At 39.4% G+C, this 17626-nt stretch overlaps 1 protein-coding gene across 5 annotated transcripts in view; it reads left to right on the forward strand.

Annotated features, from left to right (window-relative positions):
* SOX5 (SRY-box transcription factor 5) overlaps positions 1 to 17626 on the forward strand; it is a 1147842-nt gene that overhangs the window by 201042 nt on the left and 929174 nt on the right. For 4 of the 5 annotated variants that reach the window (XM_042247392.2, XM_042247394.2, XM_042247393.2 and 1 more), the window contains exon 3: positions 8796 to 8872. The gene's annotated coding sequence lies outside the window, so the exon portion shown is untranslated. Of the gene's footprint in view, positions 1 to 8795; positions 8873 to 16727; positions 16947 to 17626 lie in introns of those variants that run through there. The other variant, XM_042247396.1, reaches the window with a different exon arrangement.

Raw genomic sequence — 17626 nt, forward strand, 5'->3', positions numbered from 1 at the left:
CTGTAAGACTTACAAGAGGGATTCCCTGAGAGGCTTGTGTCCACTGCTGTCCCCTCCCCAGCAAGTAATGTCTGTGTTAGAGGACTGACAGCCCACAGACCCCTGGGTGCCTTTTGTCCAGCTGATATTCTCCAGCCCCACCTCCTTATAGGTTACATACCATGACACAGGAGAGCCTGGCCCCTCTCTGAGCTCTGTCTCTCTCCTTGCTCATGATGTCTCTTCCATCCCTCTCTAGATACACGAGAGTTCCCATGCTGTCTCTCTTTCCTTAGCATCTACATTTCGCTTTTGCATTTTCATTGGAAATGTTTTGAAAATCTTGAAACTGCTTTTCACTTTCAAATTCTCTCATTCAAGATTGTGGTCTCACTAAGTAAGCTGATTAACAGCCCCTATATTCTAACTAGTATCTGATCTCCCAGGTTGCAGTCTGGAGGGTCACCTCTGGGCTGAGTGCCCAGGAACTCATAACTGAGGTAGAGGATTCGAGAGAAAGGAGCAGTACACAGCAGACCTAAGATATGTGGGTAGCACAGGTTAGTCCTCACTTCTAAGCCTGATTCCTGCTCTCAATTTAGAACACTCTCCCTCCATGGGGTATATATTCTGTAGATTCTGCTACACAGAAAGGATTAGGTCTAAGAGGACCTAACCTCTTCTCCGAAGAGGACCTAACCATTCATAATCTCTGAGTGAGTGCTCAGATGCTCAGTCATGTCTAACACTTTGCAACCCCATGGACTGCAGCCTGCCAGGCTGTCCATGTGATTTTCCAGGCAAGAATACTGGAGTGGGTAGCCGTACCCTCCTCTAGGGGATCTTCCCAACTCAGGAATTGAACCCAGGTCTCCTGCATTGCAGGCAGATTCTTTACTGTCTGAGCCACCAGAGAAACCCTAAAATATTTAATGTATTCGTGAACTAATGCCTTTATCTTGAAGACAATTGAAATTGTTCATTTTCAGTAAAGGTACAACCTGAGATTTGTGTTTTATGAAAAATAATGTGGTAGCATTATAGTAAATGAATAAAAAGGGAATGAGACAGGGAGCAATCGTAGTAGCATGTTTTACGAAGACTCTGAGAGTCTTTTTAAGTGACCCCCAATCTCACTTCAGATACTTAGAGATTCTGTGTCTTCTGCACTGAACATATGTTGGTTTCCCACATAAGCCTTAAGAAGGTACAGTCACTGCCTACTCCTACCCTTAAAATGGCCCAAGAAAATTTGGAGATAATTCACAGCATATTTAAGAGTTACCTTCTCAACACCTTCCATATAGGAGATAGAGGGTTGAGTTTTCCAAATGATCTATTGAAAAGACAATGTATACATTTTTGTCTTAGTCCATATGGGGTGCTATAACGAAAATATCATAAACTGGGTGGCTTACCACAACAGAAATTTATTTCTCATACTTTGGAGGTTGGGAAGCCCATGATTACGGCGCCAGCACAGTTAATTTCTGGTGAGAGCCTGCTTCTTAAGTGTTTCTCTTTTCATTGTGCCCTCATCTGGTGGAAGGAGACAGATGGGGAGCTCTTCGGGGTATCTTCGATAAGATTACTAATCCCATTCATGACGGTTCTACTCTCATGAACTAAGCACCTCCCTGAAGCCCGACTTCTAGTACTGTTACACTGGATATTAGGTTTCACCTTATGAATTTTGGGAAGGACACGAATATTCAGTCTGTAGAATATGACATAGTACCTTTTTTTGGGGTTTCTTATTCGGAGTGCGTCTGTGACTTTTCAGTATTGGTAATGGTAACTGGGATTTATATGGTTAATGAAACCCAGCACATAACTGATTCTGTTTTCAGAGTGAAAGACTAAAGAGCAGTCAATAGAACACATGCAGAATCCTGTTCCTGCCGCAGAGACGCGAGACTCTCTAGTTGCAGCAGGCAGACTTCTCTAGCTGTGGTATGCATGGGCTTCGTTGCCCCATAGCATGTGGGATCTTCATTCCCTGATCAGGAATCAAACCCATGTCCCCTGCACTGGAAGGTGGGTTTGTAACCACTGGACTACCAGGGAGGTCCCTCTAGACCAAGATTCAGAAGATTTATGTGACTAGGTTAGACCCATGCAGATAATCTCCCTGTTTTACAGCCAACGGTGTTATATAATACAACCTATTCATGGTAATAAGACCCATCATATTCACAGTTCTGGATATGGTGCCAAGAAATGTGTTCACAAGTTGAGGGGAATTTGGGGACCATTTAAAAATTCTGCCTACCAAACTGATATTTTGGGGGAAAAAAAAGTTTGTAAATAGCCTCTAGGGTACTGTGTTTAGGAGATGCAAAAGGAGCATGTGATTTAATTAATATTTTGTTTGAAAACCAGTGTACCTCTTAAGTTAACTTTCTAGTATCTGAACTTAACAGAGCTACTATTACTGATCTTTAGAAATTTTACTGGTATGGGACTCATTTATTTCTAAATAGTATTGCTGTTTATGTAACTAAAACAAACAGAATATTTCTCTGTCTATTACTGGAGTAGGATTTTATTGTTTATACATGGAAAAATAAACCAACATACCATCTATACATAAACTCCATCAATTTAAAGTGATTTTCACTGTTAAATGGGGGTTTTGTTAAGTTTACTTGAGTAGTAAAATAAGATATCTTTCAAAGCTTTGGGGCTTTCTAGATCTAAAGAAAGAAAATGTGAGAGTTTAACCAACTGTACATTTAGTCAACTACAGAGTTCCAAGGAGTCCTCCACACAGGACCACCCTCATTTTTGACACCAAATGCACGTTTGAGGATTTTCCAAAACTACACTCAGGTTTGAAAACTCTCTGGAAGTACTCACAGAACTCAGTGAAAGCTGTTATAGTCATGGTTACAGCTTATTATAGGGAAAAGATACAGCCAAGGAAAAGCAGTATATAAATGCTGAATCTGAGGCTAGAAGAACCCATCCACAGAGCTTTCATTGTCCTCCCCTCTGGAGGTGGGATGTATTACTCTCACAGCATTGACACGTGACAGTATGCATGGAACATTGCCGAGTAGAGAAACTCTTTGAGCCTTTGGAGTCCAGAGGTTTTACTGGGACTTGATCACATACCTCTCGTGGGGCTGATAGTCTATGGACATCAGTGCTGGGCTAATACCTTCAATCTGAAAGTATTTTGGAGGCAAAATTGATACCACATGACCGACGACTCCTATCATAGAATCACACTATTAGACTATTTTGTGCTTAGTCATTCAGTTGTGTTTCACTCTTTGTGACCCCATGGACTAAAGCTCACCAGGCTCCTCTGTGCATGGAATTTTCCAGGTAAGAATGCTAGAGTGGGTTGTCATTTCTTCCTCCAGGGGATATTCCTGACTCAGGAATCAAACCTGTGTTTCTTGGGTCTCCTGCATTGGCAGGCAGGTTCTTTACCAATAGATCCACCTGAGAGGCCCCATGGCCAAATCCTTCAGGCAAAAAAAGATATTCCTGTCCTACATGACATTTCTTCAAGCTGGTTTTAGAAAAGGCAGAGAAACCAGAGATCAAATTGCCAACATCGGTTGGATCATGGAAACAGCAAGAGAGTTCCAGAAAAACATCTATTTCTGCTTTATTGACTATGCCAAAGGCTTTGACTGTGTGGATCACAATAAACTATGGACAATTCTTCAAGAGATGGGCATACCAGACCACCTGACCTGCCTCTTGAGAAACCTATATGCAGGTCAGGAAGCACAGTTAGAACTGGACATGAAACAACAGACTGGTTCCAAATAGGAAAAGGAGTACATCAAGGCTGTATATTGTCACCCTGCTTATTGAACTTATATGCAGAGTACATCATGAGAAATGCTGGGCTGGAAGAAACACAAGCTGGAATCAAGATTGCCGGGAGAAATATCAATAACCTCGGATATGCAGATGACACCACCCTTATGGCAGAAAGTAAAGAACTAAAAATCCTCTTGATGAAAATGAAAGAGGAGAATGAAAAAGTTGGCTTAAAGCTCAACATTCAGAAAACAAAGATCATGGCATCTGGTCCCATCACTTCATGGCAAATAGATGGGGAAACAGTGGAAACAGTGTCATACTTTATTTTGGGGGGCTCCAAAATCACTGCAGATGGTGACTGCAGCCATGAAATTAAAAGACACTTACTCCTTGGAAGAAAAGTTATGACCAACCTAGAGAGCATATTCAAAAGCAGAGACATTACTTTGCCGACTAAGGTCCATCTAGTCAAGGCTATGGTTTTTCCAGTAGTCATGTGTGGATGTGAGAGTTGGACTGTGAAGAAAGCTGAGTGCTGAAGAATTGATGCTTTTGAACTGTGGTGTTGGAGAAGACTCTTGAGAGTCCCTTGGACTGCAAGGAGATCCAACCAGTCCATTCTGAAGGAGATCAGTCCTGGATGTTCTTTAGAAGGAATGATGCTAAAGCTGAAACTCCAGTACTTTGGCCACCTCATGTGAAGAGTTGACTCATTGGAAAGGACTCTGATGCTGGGAGGGATTGGGGGCAGGAGAAGAAGGGGACGACAGAAGATGAGATGGCTTGAGGGCATCACTGACTCGATGGATGTGAGTCTGAGTGAACTCCGGGAGCTGGTGATGGACAGGGAGGCCTGGCGTGCTGCGATTCATGGGGTCGCAAAGAGTCGGACACGACTGAGCAACTGAACTGCACTGAGAGATCACTTCCCTAATAGCCAAAGGCAAAGGCCCTCTCTGTGGGTGAGGTTAGCTGTTTATAAGGGCTGGGGTGGGTGGGGCGGGGCGGGGAGGAAGAAAGAATACAAATAGTACTTTATAGTTACTTCTTGAGGGCTCACTGTGTGTCAGGCAGTGTGTATACATAGTTTCTTTTGATTCTTTGAATCTCATTAAAAAGTCACTAACATTGTCTTTGTTTTAAAGGCAAACTGGGACTTAGAAAGATGAGTGCCTTATCAAAAACGTTGTAAACAGTCAATGGTGGAAACAAGATTTGAACAGGTGTCAGTTGCAGTTCAGTCACTCAGTTGTGTCCGACTATTTGTGACACCATGGACTGCAGCACAGCAGGCCTCCTTGTCCATCACCAACTCCCTGAATTTACTCAAACTGATGTCCATTGAGTCAGTGATGCCATTCAACCATCTCAACCTCTCTCCTCCCCTTGTCCTCTCCCATTCCGTCTTTCCCAGCATCAGGGTTTCCTCAAATGAGTGAGCTCTTTGCATCAGGTGGCCAAAGTATTGGAGTCTCAGCTTCAACATCAGTCCTTCCAATGAATATTCAGGAATGATCTCCTTTAGGAGGCACTGGTTGGATCTCCTTGCAGTCCAAGGGACTCTCAAGAGTCTTCTCCAACACCACAGTTCAAAAGCATCGATTCTTCCATGGTTGGCTTTCTTTATAATCCAACTTTCACATCCATACATGACCAGAGGAAAAACCATAGCCTTGACTAGATGGACCTTTGTTCGCAAAGTAACGTCTCTGCTTTTTAATATGCTATCTAAATTGGTCATAACTTTTCTCCCAAGGTGTAAGCGTCTTTTAATTTCATGGCTGCAGTCACCATCTGCAGTGATTTTGGAGCCCAAAAAAATAAAGTCTGACACTTTTTCCAATATTTCTCCATCTGTTTGTCATGAAGTGATGGGACAGGATGCCATGATCTTAGTTTTCTGAATGTTGAGCTTTAAACCAACTTTTTCACTTTCCTCTTTCACTTTCATCAAGAGGCTCTTTAGTTCTTCTTCCCTTTCTGCCATAAGGGTGGTGTCATCTGCATATCTGAGGTTATTGATATTTCTCTTGTCAATCTTGATTCCATCTTGTGCTTCATCCAGTTCGGTGTTTCTCATGATGTACTCTGCATAAAATTTAAATAAGCAGGGTGACAATATACAACCTTGACGGACTCCTTTTCCTATTTGGAACCAGTCTGTTGTTCCATGTCCAGTTCTAACTGTGTTTCCTGACCTGCATACAGATTTCTCAAGAGGCAGGTCAGGTGGTCAGGTATTCCCATCTCTTTCAGAATTTTCAACAGTTTGTTGTGATCCACGCAGTCAAAGCCTTTGACATAGTCAATAAAGCAGAAGTAGATGTTTTTCTAGAACTTTCTTGCTTTTTCAGTGATCCAGCGGATGTTGGCAATTTGATCTCTGATTCCTCTGCCTTTTCTAAATCCATCTTGAACATATGGAAGTTCATGGTTCACATATTGCTGATGCCTGGCTGGGAGAATTGTGAGCATTACTTTACTAGCATGTGAGATGAGTGCGGTTGTGTGGTAGTTTTAGCATCTTTGGCATTGCTTTTCTTGGGATTGGAATGAAAATTGACCTTTTCCAGTCCTGTGGCCACTGCTGAGTTTTCCAGATTTGTTGGCATATTGAGTGCAGCACTTCTACAGCGTCATCTTTTAGGATTTGAAATAGCTCAACTGGAATTCCATCATCTCCAGTAGCTTTGTTCATAGTGGTGCTTCCTAAGGCCCACTTGACTTCACATTCCAGGATGTCTGGCTCTAGGTGAGTGATCACACCATCGTGATTATCTTGTTTGTGAAGCTCTTTTTTGTACAGTTCTTAAGTGTATTCTTGCCACCTCTTCTTAATATCTTCTGCCTCTGTTAGATCCATTTCTGTCCTTTATTGAGCCCATCTTTGCATGAAATGTTCCCTTGGTATCTCTGATTTTCTTGAAGAAATCTCTAGTCTTTCCCATTCTATTGTTTTCCTCTATTCCTTTGCACTGATCACTGAGGAAGGCATTCTTATCTCTCCTTGCTATTCAACTCTGCATTCAGATGCTTATGTCTTTCCTTTTCTGCTTTGCTCTTTGCTTCTTTTCTTTTCACAGCTATTTGTAAGGCCTCCTCAGACAGCTATTTTGCTTTTTTGCATTTATTTTTCTTGAGGATAGCCTTAATCCCTGTCTCCTGTACAATGTCATGAACCTCCATCCATAGTTCATCAGGCACTCTGTCTATCAGATCTAGTCCCTTAAATCTATTTCTCACTTCCACTGTATAATCGATAGGGATTTGATTTAGGTCATAATTGAATGGTGTAGTGGTTTTCCCTTCTTTCTCCAATTTAAGTCTGAATTTGGCAATAAGGAGTTCATGATCTGAGCCACAGTCAGCTCCTGGTCTTGTTTTTGCTGACTGTATAGAGCTTTTCCTTCTTTGGCTGTAAAGAATATAATCAATCTGATTTCGATGTTGACCATCTGGTGATGTCCATGTGTAGAGTCTTCTCTTGTGTTGTTGGAACATGTGTCAGCATAACTCTGGTGTACATGATCTCAAACACTGGGTTGTATGGCCTCCACTGAAACCAGAGACAAGAAGAATGTATAATGGAATAAGCATTTAGAAGAGGCTTCCCTGGTGACTCGTGGTAAAAAATCCACCTGTCAATGCAGAAGTCACAGGAGACTCCGTTTCAATCCCTGGGTTGAGAAGATCCCCTGGAGGAGGAAATGGCAAGCCACTCGAGTATTTTTGCCTGGGAGATCCCAGAACAGAGGAGACTGGCAGGCTATAGTCCATGGGGTCACAAAAGAGTCGGATGAGACTTAGCAACTAAACAACAACAAGAAAGCATTTAGAAACAATTATTTTTGAGAATTGAGTTTTCAGGATAAAGTTATCTTTCAAATGTATACGAATATATGCATGCATAATTTCCCTGGTGACTCAAACGGTAAAGAATCTGCCTGCAATAAAGGAGACTTGGGTGTGATTCCTGGATTGGGAAGATCCCCTGGAGAAGGGAACAGCTTACCCATGCCAGTATTCTTGCCTGGAGAATTCCATGGACAGAGGAGCCTGGCAGGCTACAGTCCATGGGGTTGCAACAAGTCAGACAGGGCTGAGCGACTTTCACTTTCACTTTTTTAGTCACTCCGTCATGTCTGACTGTTTGTAGCCCCATGGACCATAGCTCATCAGGCTTCTCTGTCAATGGGATTTTACAGGCAAGAATATTGGCGTGGGTTGCCATTTCCTCCTCCAGGGGATCTTCCTGACCAAGGGATCGAACCCGAGTCTCCTGTGTCTGCCTACCTGGCAGGCGGATTCTTTAACCACTGAGCCACCCTGGAAGCCGTAAGAATATATGTTGTTGCTGTTGTTCAGTCACCAAGTTGTGTCCAACTCTTTGTGACCCCATGGACTACAGCATGTCAGGCTTCTGTGTCCCTCATCATCTCCTAGAGTTTGCCCAAGTTTATGTCCATTGAATTTGTGGTGCCATTCAATCGTCTCATCCTCTGATACCCTCTTCTCCTTCTGTCCTCAGTCTTTCCCAGTCTCAGAGTCTTTTCCAGTGAGTCAGTTCTTTACATCAGGTGGCCAAAGTATTGGAACTTCAGCTTCAGTATCAGTCATTCCAGTGAATATTCAGGACTGATTTCTTTTGGGATTGACTGGTTTGATCTATTTGCAGTCCATGGGATTCTCAAGAATCTTCTCCAGCACCACAGTTCAAAAGCATCAATTCTTTGGCACTCCGTCTTCTTTATAGTCCAGCTCTCAGGGATACATACATTCATACATATGTACATATATATGTATATATATGAAGTATGTATGCTCATATGCTCTGCTACTTTAATAATATATACTGCTCATATACTCATAATGTTCTTATATATTGAAATTTTAATAATATAGGATATAGAAGAAAAGGTTAGGTAGGTAGATTGGTTGTTTATTGAATTCATACCATCCAAGTGGATTCTAGTCACCACTGTATCATTTAATTGATTCAAACACATTTACAGGTATACGTTATATCTCAGGTGCTGTGCTGGCCAGCTGTGACCCAAAGATGATGATAAGGATGTTCCTGCCAACAAGGAGCTAGCGGGCCACAGGGGTAGGTAAACTGTTTGTTTTTTCTTATTTTGATTATTATCTGTTTTTAAAGCAGAATACAGAGCACTCAATATGTAAGAAATATGTTGCATAGAAATTTTGCAAGCATTTGAAACATTTTTTTTGCAGTGGGTGAGCTAATGCTCAAGAAAGTTGCAATTTGGAGATTACTGTTCATATAAACAAATCAAATAATTAAGGTTCACTCTGGTAGATTCTATAATAATAGGATAGATTAAAAAGAAGCAAGTGACTCTAGAGAAAACCAAAGCACCAAGATTTGTGTGTGTTGCCTACTCATGGTAGTAAATGAATGACAAATGAATCACCAGTGGTAACGAGGTACATTGCCTTTTTGCACTTAGAACCTTGACTACTCTGTTTTTTTATTGGTTACTTTAGTGCTAATTGTTATCTTTCATCTTCTCCTTCATTGATTTCTCCAACTGAACAAAGTGTATATTGGGATTAAAAATAGGACTCCTTATTTAGTTAACATTGATGTTTTGGCAAATATACATTTTATTTAAGTAATTTTATTTGTTATAGTTTTAATAGTCTGTGCTTACAATAAGCCATGAAGTTTGCTGGGAGTAGTCTTGAAAAACTAAATACAGTAATTAGTAATTAGTACTAAATATAAATAAGAAATATTATATTCTAGTGATACTTTATATATTTCATAAGCTTACTGCAGAGGAATGGCATTAGAAAATAAAATAATAAATTTAAGTGAACTTGATGCCCAATAGTTCATACTGATGCCTCACAACCCTAACAACAATATATTTGGGCATATTTAATAAATATATTAATATTCTATTTAGATTAAATAGTGTAACTGCTGAGAGTGCAGTTGTGATCATCTAAAAATGTGAGCAAACCAGGAAAGAACATGTCCTTTTTCTTAGCAATATCATTTTAATTTTTAAAAGCATTTAATTTCATAAACCATATCTATCATCTTTAGATAGATAAATGTTGTGGCAATTTTTTGAATGAACCTCTTGGTTCCCTTAAGAAATTATGGATACACTATAAATTTACAAATGAAAGGCCATTTATCAGAGTTATAAATATGAGTGGCTCCTGTGCTGATGCCCATGCAAACTCAAAGTGGTTTAATATCTATCAGCTTTTGTGTATACTTAGTTCAGTGAAAGAATATAGATATTGTCACACTTGCATGGTGTCATAACATTGGCAAAGTAGTGAGAATGACGTGCAGTATTTTTTGAATAGCATGGCATTTTCTTGAATTACTGCTGGCAAGAGAACATAAATCAACCTTAATAATGGATATTCCAAAGATGTTTATTAATCTATTCATTTAATCTAAAATACTCACTCTTGGCATTTATAGAGCCAGTTCAGAGGAAGTGGTAAGTGCTGCTAAACCCCAGCGGTTACTTTGAAGGGCTCCATAATTATGTCAGCTAAGTTTGGTTGAAATGGAGATCAAAATGCGTGAAAATCTTTTCCTCCTGATCTATGCTATAGATATTTGCTTAAATGTATTTTCTTGTATGTATGTAATCAGAATTTTGATTTGTTCCATCAATGATGAAACTTACTACATGGCTCTCTACTTGAATCTTCAGTTCTTAAAATCTTGTTCCCCTTGTTACCTCACTGTCTGTCTGTCTGTCTCTCTCATTCTGTCTGTCTCTCTCTGTCTCTCTTTTTTTTCTCTCCCTGTCTCTAGCTCCTAAAAAGTAATCTTGCACTGTGCAAGCTTTGACTGAAAAGGACTGGAAAACTGACCGAATTCCTGTGTACCAAAATTAGAACTAGTATATGGCACATAAATGGTATATGAAAATAGGTAATGAGGTTAATGACAGGTAGGATGAACAGAATGAAGAACACAGAGAGGGGAATTTACCTTAGGTTGAAAAGGTCAGAGAAGGCCAGTAACATTTAAGTTGAAGAAGTCAGCTATGCTAATAACATGTGGAGTAAGATGGTATGAATGTGCGTGTGTATGTGTTATTTATTAAAGTATAGAAAATCTATTTATAGATATGTTATCATACTTTCATAGTTAAAAATAATTAAATTATTGTATTTCCTAGAAAAATGAAAGAAAATATAGGCACAGAACTAACTTCTGGATTCAAATACTGTAAACAAGACTCATTTGCCCTCTGTCTCTGAGCTTCCACTCATGCAGCCCCAGTCTCTGGCTTCATTTGGTAGCAGGATGGTGGCAGCAGCATAGCTGCAGCTATAACATCCTCCCAGGCTTCAGATTGAACAGGAAAAAGAAAGACTCTTTCCCAGAAGACCTATCAAAATCTGTTTGTACTAATTTGCGTTGGTTAGATCACAGAATAATCCTGTGCGTCTCTGTTGGGCTTCCCTGGTGGCTCAGGGGTAAAGAATCTGCCTGCCAATGCAGGAGCTGTGGGTTCGATCCCTGGATTGGGAAGATCCCCTGGAGAAGGAAATGACAACCACTCCAGTATTCTTGTTGGGAGAATCCCATGGACAGAGGAGCCTGCTGGGTTACAGTCCATGGGGTTACAGAGTCAGAAACGATTTACCCTCTAAACAACAACAGCATCTCTCTTGGAGGAGGAGATAGAGTCAACTTCATCATTTTCCATGAATTAGACAGTAAGGTTGAATTACAGAGGAAAATGGAGTCCTGTTCACAGAAAGAGGGTACTAGGTAGTCAAAAAGGATTGGCTGTAGGAAAAATCACAATGGTGTGTATATTTTACATATAATTCATATAATTACATGAAATTTTACATATAATTCGAAAAACCTATAGATTTAAAAGCAATATATAGACTCCAGGTTAAGAAATTCTGAAAATGACATTGAATCAATACCTTCTAGAACCAAAGTACCCCTCAAAACCCAACACTGATATCCATAGCCTTATAGGAAAATTTGTCGTTTCTGGCATGTCCTGAATAAAGGAACAAAATTTACTCATTTTGTATATACTCAGTTCAGTTCAGTTGCTCAGTCATGTCCAACTCTTTGCGACCCCATGCATCGCAGCACTCCAGGCCTCCCCGTCCATCACCAACTCCCGGAGTTCACTCAAACTCAAGTCCATGGAGTCAGTGATGCCATCCAGCCATCTCATCCTCTGTCGTCCCCTTCTCCTCCTGCCCCTAATCCCTCCCAGCATCAGAGTCTTTTCCAGTGAGTCAACTCTTCTCATGAGGTGGCCAAAGTATTGGAGTTACAGCTTTAACATCAGTCCTTCCAAAGAACACGCAGGACTGATCTCCTTTAGAATGGACTGGTTAGATCTCCTTGCAGTCCCAGGGACTCTCAAGAGTCTTCTCCAACACCACAGTTCAAAAGCATCAGTTCTTCGGCACTCAGCCTTCTTCACAGTCTAACTCTCACATCCATACATGACCACTGGAAAAACCATAGTCTTGACTAGACGGACCTTAGTCGGCAAAGTAATGTCTCTGCTTTTGAATATGCTATCTAGATTGGTCATAACTTTCCTTCCAAGGAGTAAGCGTCTTTTAATTTCATGGCTGCAGTCACCATCTGCAGTGATTTTGGAGCCCCCAAAATAAAGTCTGACACTGTTTGCACTGTTTCCCCATCTATTTGCCATGAAGTGATGGGACCAGATGCCATGATCTTTGTTTTCTGAATGTTGAGCTTAAAGCCAACTTTTTCACTCTCCTCTTTCACTTTCATCAAGAGGCTTTCTAGTTCCTCTTCACTTTCTGTCATAAGAATGGTGTCATCTGCATATCTGAGGTTATTGATATTTCTCCCGGCAATCTTGACTCCATCTTGTGCTTCTTTCAGCTCAGCATTTCTCATCCTTAGCCACTTGTTTAAATGATGTTATCAAGTTAAAAATAGAAAAGAAGTTATATTTTCTTATTAGCTAAAGTGAGAATGTAGTAGATCAGCCTGAAGCTATTTCTTTCGCTATTATTTTGTTTAAGGAGAAGAGGAAAAATCTTTTACTCAAGTTAAGAACTCCCTACTGGGAATGTTAGGTTTCCATTAGAGAAAAAGGAACATTTTCAGTGTTGAATCAACAACTTTTATTGTTTTGGGAGTCTTTGTTTACATGTATCCTAAATCCTTTCAGTATAGGCAGTTCAGTTGAAAAATGTTAACCAGGTCTATGAAAGTAATTTGTAAAGAAAAAAAATTTTTTTTGATAATTGACCTCAAATCCTTTTTGAGTTGCTGATTTCTTTTCTTTCTAGTCATATTTTTAAGAACATCTTGTTGAAGTGTCAGTTATTTCCTTAAAATTTATTTTATTAGAAAAATCTAGAGAGGAATGGTGGAAAATATAGGTAGGTCAATCATAGGATGCACCAGTACTTCAAAAATGCTTACATAATCATTGTCTACTTTTCATTAATATTGGGAAGAAAACAACTTGTTAGAATGCAGAGAACTACAGTGGCAGCCACCCAGATGGGAGACATAATTATGCTTTATTTTTACATAGTTTTCTCAGTGTATTGACAAGAAGAAGGGGTTAGCCTGGGATTTTAAAATTGCTTCACTGAGCACAAGAGTTTTTCTTCTCAAGTGAATCAAAAATAGGAAAGAATTCCGAGATCACCAGATAATTTTAGAGAATAAACATGTTAACTGAAGAAAAGTTCTCTGTCTTCCCTTTTGTCTCTTTACACAAGCAAAACCCTCTGAAGTTTGAACACCCTTCCTCATGAATGGATGCTTTTTAACTGAAATCTGCTTATGACTGAAGTGAGTTGTCACTGCTCCTTGTTAAGTTTAATACTCTCAGTCGTGAAGAAATGCATTATATTTTCCCCTACCAATTAATACTAGTGAAATACAGCTGTTTGGGAGGGTGCCCAGTTTTCAGAATCTTTCTACAAAGGCCATAGTGTATCTGCCTTTCCAGATTAGCATGTTATTTTTGAAACCCTTCTCTTGGAAACCTCAGTTTACCATCAGTTCTTATTTCAATTCAGAAGCTTGTAGATCAGTTACCACTCTCTCTCCCTGTATGGTTTTTGTTTTGCTTTGCTTTCTAGATTACAACCTATCTACACAATGTCAATTATCTGTGAACAGGAAACAGCAGGTAGTTCATTCAATGAAAACTAGTTTATAGATTTTCTGGCTATACATTTGTCTCTTTTTCAGATTCAGTTTTTATTTTAATATAGGGAAATTAGTCATTAATAGATTTGGAGAAATGAATTTTTTTCTAAAGAAATAAACATTTTTACATTTAATAAAAATGTTACTCTTCCATTTTGGCTAAAACAAATCAATAGGTGTTTTTAAGGTTGTGAGTTAAGGCAGGAAGGAAATATAACTCCTGTAATCCTTTCAAAAGACAGAAAATAGAAAAGCAAATTCCTGCAAGAGAAACTCAAATTGTGTTTTTCTTATATAATGTCCAATTCAGTTGTGTAAGTATGAAGTTTCAGGTAAGATTAAATACGTTTATAGATGTGAACAGTCAAAACATTCCATATTATTTATTTGAAGGGCTTTTTAGAGAGAAGGAATGGGTTTTAATTCAAGACCCTAAAGTATAGACTTCTGTAGACTGCTTGTCTGAACGGGATAAGCCAGGGAGTGAACAGAGGGAGAAAAATCTGCATACATATTTGCTTTTCACTTTAGGACTCTTGATTGCTTTCGTCACTGATAGGAATTTTTCTCCAACTAGGAGTGAAAGAGACAAAGCAGTAATCTACATGCTCTTTCTCAGGTTTTCTCAAAATGCCTGTAGATGAAAACATGTCAGACAACTGGTCAAATAGGGCCTAAACTGTTCTCTGTTGTTTTTTTTTTTTTTTTTTTTGTAATTCCATTCTTTACTGAGAAGGAAATAAAAGAAAGCTTGAGGTTGATGACGGACTTGGTTTCTTGCCACATTTCTAGCTCAGTTCATGGACGGCTCTCTACTTCAGAGAAGGTTAATATTTTCCAGAGATGTTCCATAGGTCTTCTAAATCATAATACAGACACCTGCTCCTTTATATGGATATGTTATCTGCCTAAGATGAATCAGAGTTGGTTGGGGTTTTTTTTCTTTCTTTCTTTCTTTCTTTTTTTTTTTTAGTGTGCTTCCTTTCAAAAACCTCATTAATCTCAGTGTGCAGAATTTAGGGGGAAAGTCATGTTTTGCTAGTTGACACTGTTTAATGTAAATGATTTATGATTGTTCCTTATGTATACACAATAGGCACTTTATAAATTGGATTGTTCTAGGAGTAACACGATACATAAATGTTATTGCTATAAATTCTGAAGTTGGCTATATATTTTTGTATCATGTAACCAGCTGACTTATAAATGCTGACTATTCCAACCTGCACTTTCTACTCAATATTGTAAGTGGTGACTTAGGTAAGCCTCGCTGAGATATACACGGAGGCACTCAAACTGTGCAAGATCAGGACACCCTGGCATCTCTCCAGCGTGGCTTATGGCTATCTTCCAGGGGTGATGGCAGAAAAAAGAAGGAGTGAGAGGGGAAAGTGAAACTGTATGTAGCAAAAAAGGAGGCTAAATTATCACTAATTTTTGCCCAGTAAAATCAAGAAACAAGTGAGATGGAGAAGGGGAAAGAAAGAGCAGAGCAAATAGCAGAAAAGAATTAGTAAAACTAACTGAGAAAATTTAGATAGACATCATTTCACAGGTAAATTTTTCAATGTTTAGATAATGTTAGGTAAAGATAAAGGTAAGAATAGAATAGAAACTATTTGTATGTGTATACCTTTGTAATAATATATTTATATGATGTGGTGGTGCTAAGTAGTAAAGAACCTGCCTGCCAGTGCAGGAGACATAAGAGACATCAATTTGATCCCTGGCTTGGGAAGATCTCCTGGAGAAGGGCATGGCAACCCACTCTAGTATTCTTGCCTGGAGAATTCCATGGACAGAGGAGCCTGGATGGCTACAGTCCATAGGGTTGCACAAAGTTGGACGCATTTATGTGAGGAATGGAGTTTTGCAAATCATCTGGTTTTACTGGTGGAGCAAGACATTTTATTATGTGTATAATGCTGTTATATTAATAGTCCTTATTTTTTCACTGTGATAACTTTCTGTGATTTTCTGAGATCCTAAAGAATTTGAAAAATGTCTCAGAATAATTGGTCATATTAGGTCCGACTAATTGCTGAATACCAAAGTCATCTAAAATGCTGAGTTAGAAGGAAAGAGTAACACTCACATAACTGACCAGCCAGATCCACGGCAATTTTCTGCTACTCCTGGTTATTAACGCTACCTGATCACACAGTCCTGGCATCAGAGCCGATCTGAATTGTTCTATGCCCTCATTTGTGTAAAGAAGAACTGGGCTGTGAAGAATTCTATTGTGTTGATAATGTCCATTCTGACAGTAATTTTATAGTCCATTTCATAGGCTGTTTTGGCTGATTTCCTTTCCACATGCCCTCGTAAGTATTAATGTCTACACAATTGATCTGGTTACCCGTAAAGTCAGTCCAAATCAGCCTGTTACAGTAGCTGAAAATATTGATTCAAGAGCAGTAATTTTAAAACCTAGAGGTTCCTCTCTTGCCCGAAAGGACTCAGTCTTATCAGGTAATCCCCAAGTGAAAAGATTTTGAGACTTGAAACCACTGTGTATGTGTGGGTGTGTGTGACTTGTAATAACAAACATGATTTATTTCATTGTTACGGAGAAGGAAACGTCCTAATATGTTTCTCTCTAATCTCTGTAATATACTTTGAATTATCATACTTTCTGGAGCTATCCTGGTGCATGCATGGGAAGAATGTGCCTATGCATGTATCTCTATATTTGTAGGCACTATAGTCAAAACAACTTATTTGCCTAGCTGGCTTAGCTGCAAAGCTGACTTACTCTTACCCACCCACTAGCAAACTCCCTGGGGAAATAGGGCAGAAAGGTCAGACAGAAGCAGTAAAGCCAATGGTCTTTTACCAAAAAAAAGTTCTTTTAAGAAGTTCTCAGTGCCACCGTTCACCTTCTGGAAGGGAGATCACTTCATCCCCTGCCCATCGCTACGTCATCAGCAGTAGTCTTGGACTCATTGTAGAAGAAAGCCTGTCTGCCGTGCTGCTGCAGTACACTCAGGTAAGCCAGATTGAAACCCCAAAGAGACTGCTGTACAGACTAGCCTCGGGGATGATGCTATTGCTGATAGAAGGCTTCATAAACCTCAGGTAACTTATCCTGTAGACTTTCACCACCAATGGAAAGTCTGCATTTTCTTACAGGAGCTTAAATTTAAATGCAAGCTTTCCTGACTTAAATACACACACACAGATGTAAAGTCAGAAAAACTCCATCACTTTTTATAAGTTACAGAATGTTATAATAACTATCATTTACTGAGGACTTTTCATTCTGCCAGATTTTGTTCTTGATCTTTGCATGTAGTATCTAATTTAAGCTTCCTAAGTACCTCATGAAGTAGGTACTCGTATACTCATTTTTCAGCTGAGGGAATTGAGAGAAATTGAGTAACTTACTATGACTCAACAGCTTGGAAGAGGTGGCGCCAATTTTTAAACCCAGGTGGAGTAGCCCCATGGCTGAAGCACACACTCTGCTAGATTTATTTGTAGGCAGTATGCACTGCTTTGTGCATGAGATGAATGCAAGGTGACCATCATTATTAGGAAATAAAATTTTGAGTGTTTTTCCTTGTACTCATGGTCACTGTGTATCTCTCTCAGACACTGCTGTGATCCATGGCAAACCTTATTTGAGACAGCTGCTCAAACCGAGGATAATACTTTATGGTCATAGAA

Source organism: Ovis aries, chromosome 3, assembly GCF_016772045.2.
Source record: "Ovis aries strain OAR_USU_Benz2616 breed Rambouillet chromosome 3, ARS-UI_Ramb_v3.0, whole genome shotgun sequence".
NCBI classification, from domain to species: domain Eukaryota; kingdom Metazoa; phylum Chordata; class Mammalia; order Artiodactyla; family Bovidae; genus Ovis; species Ovis aries.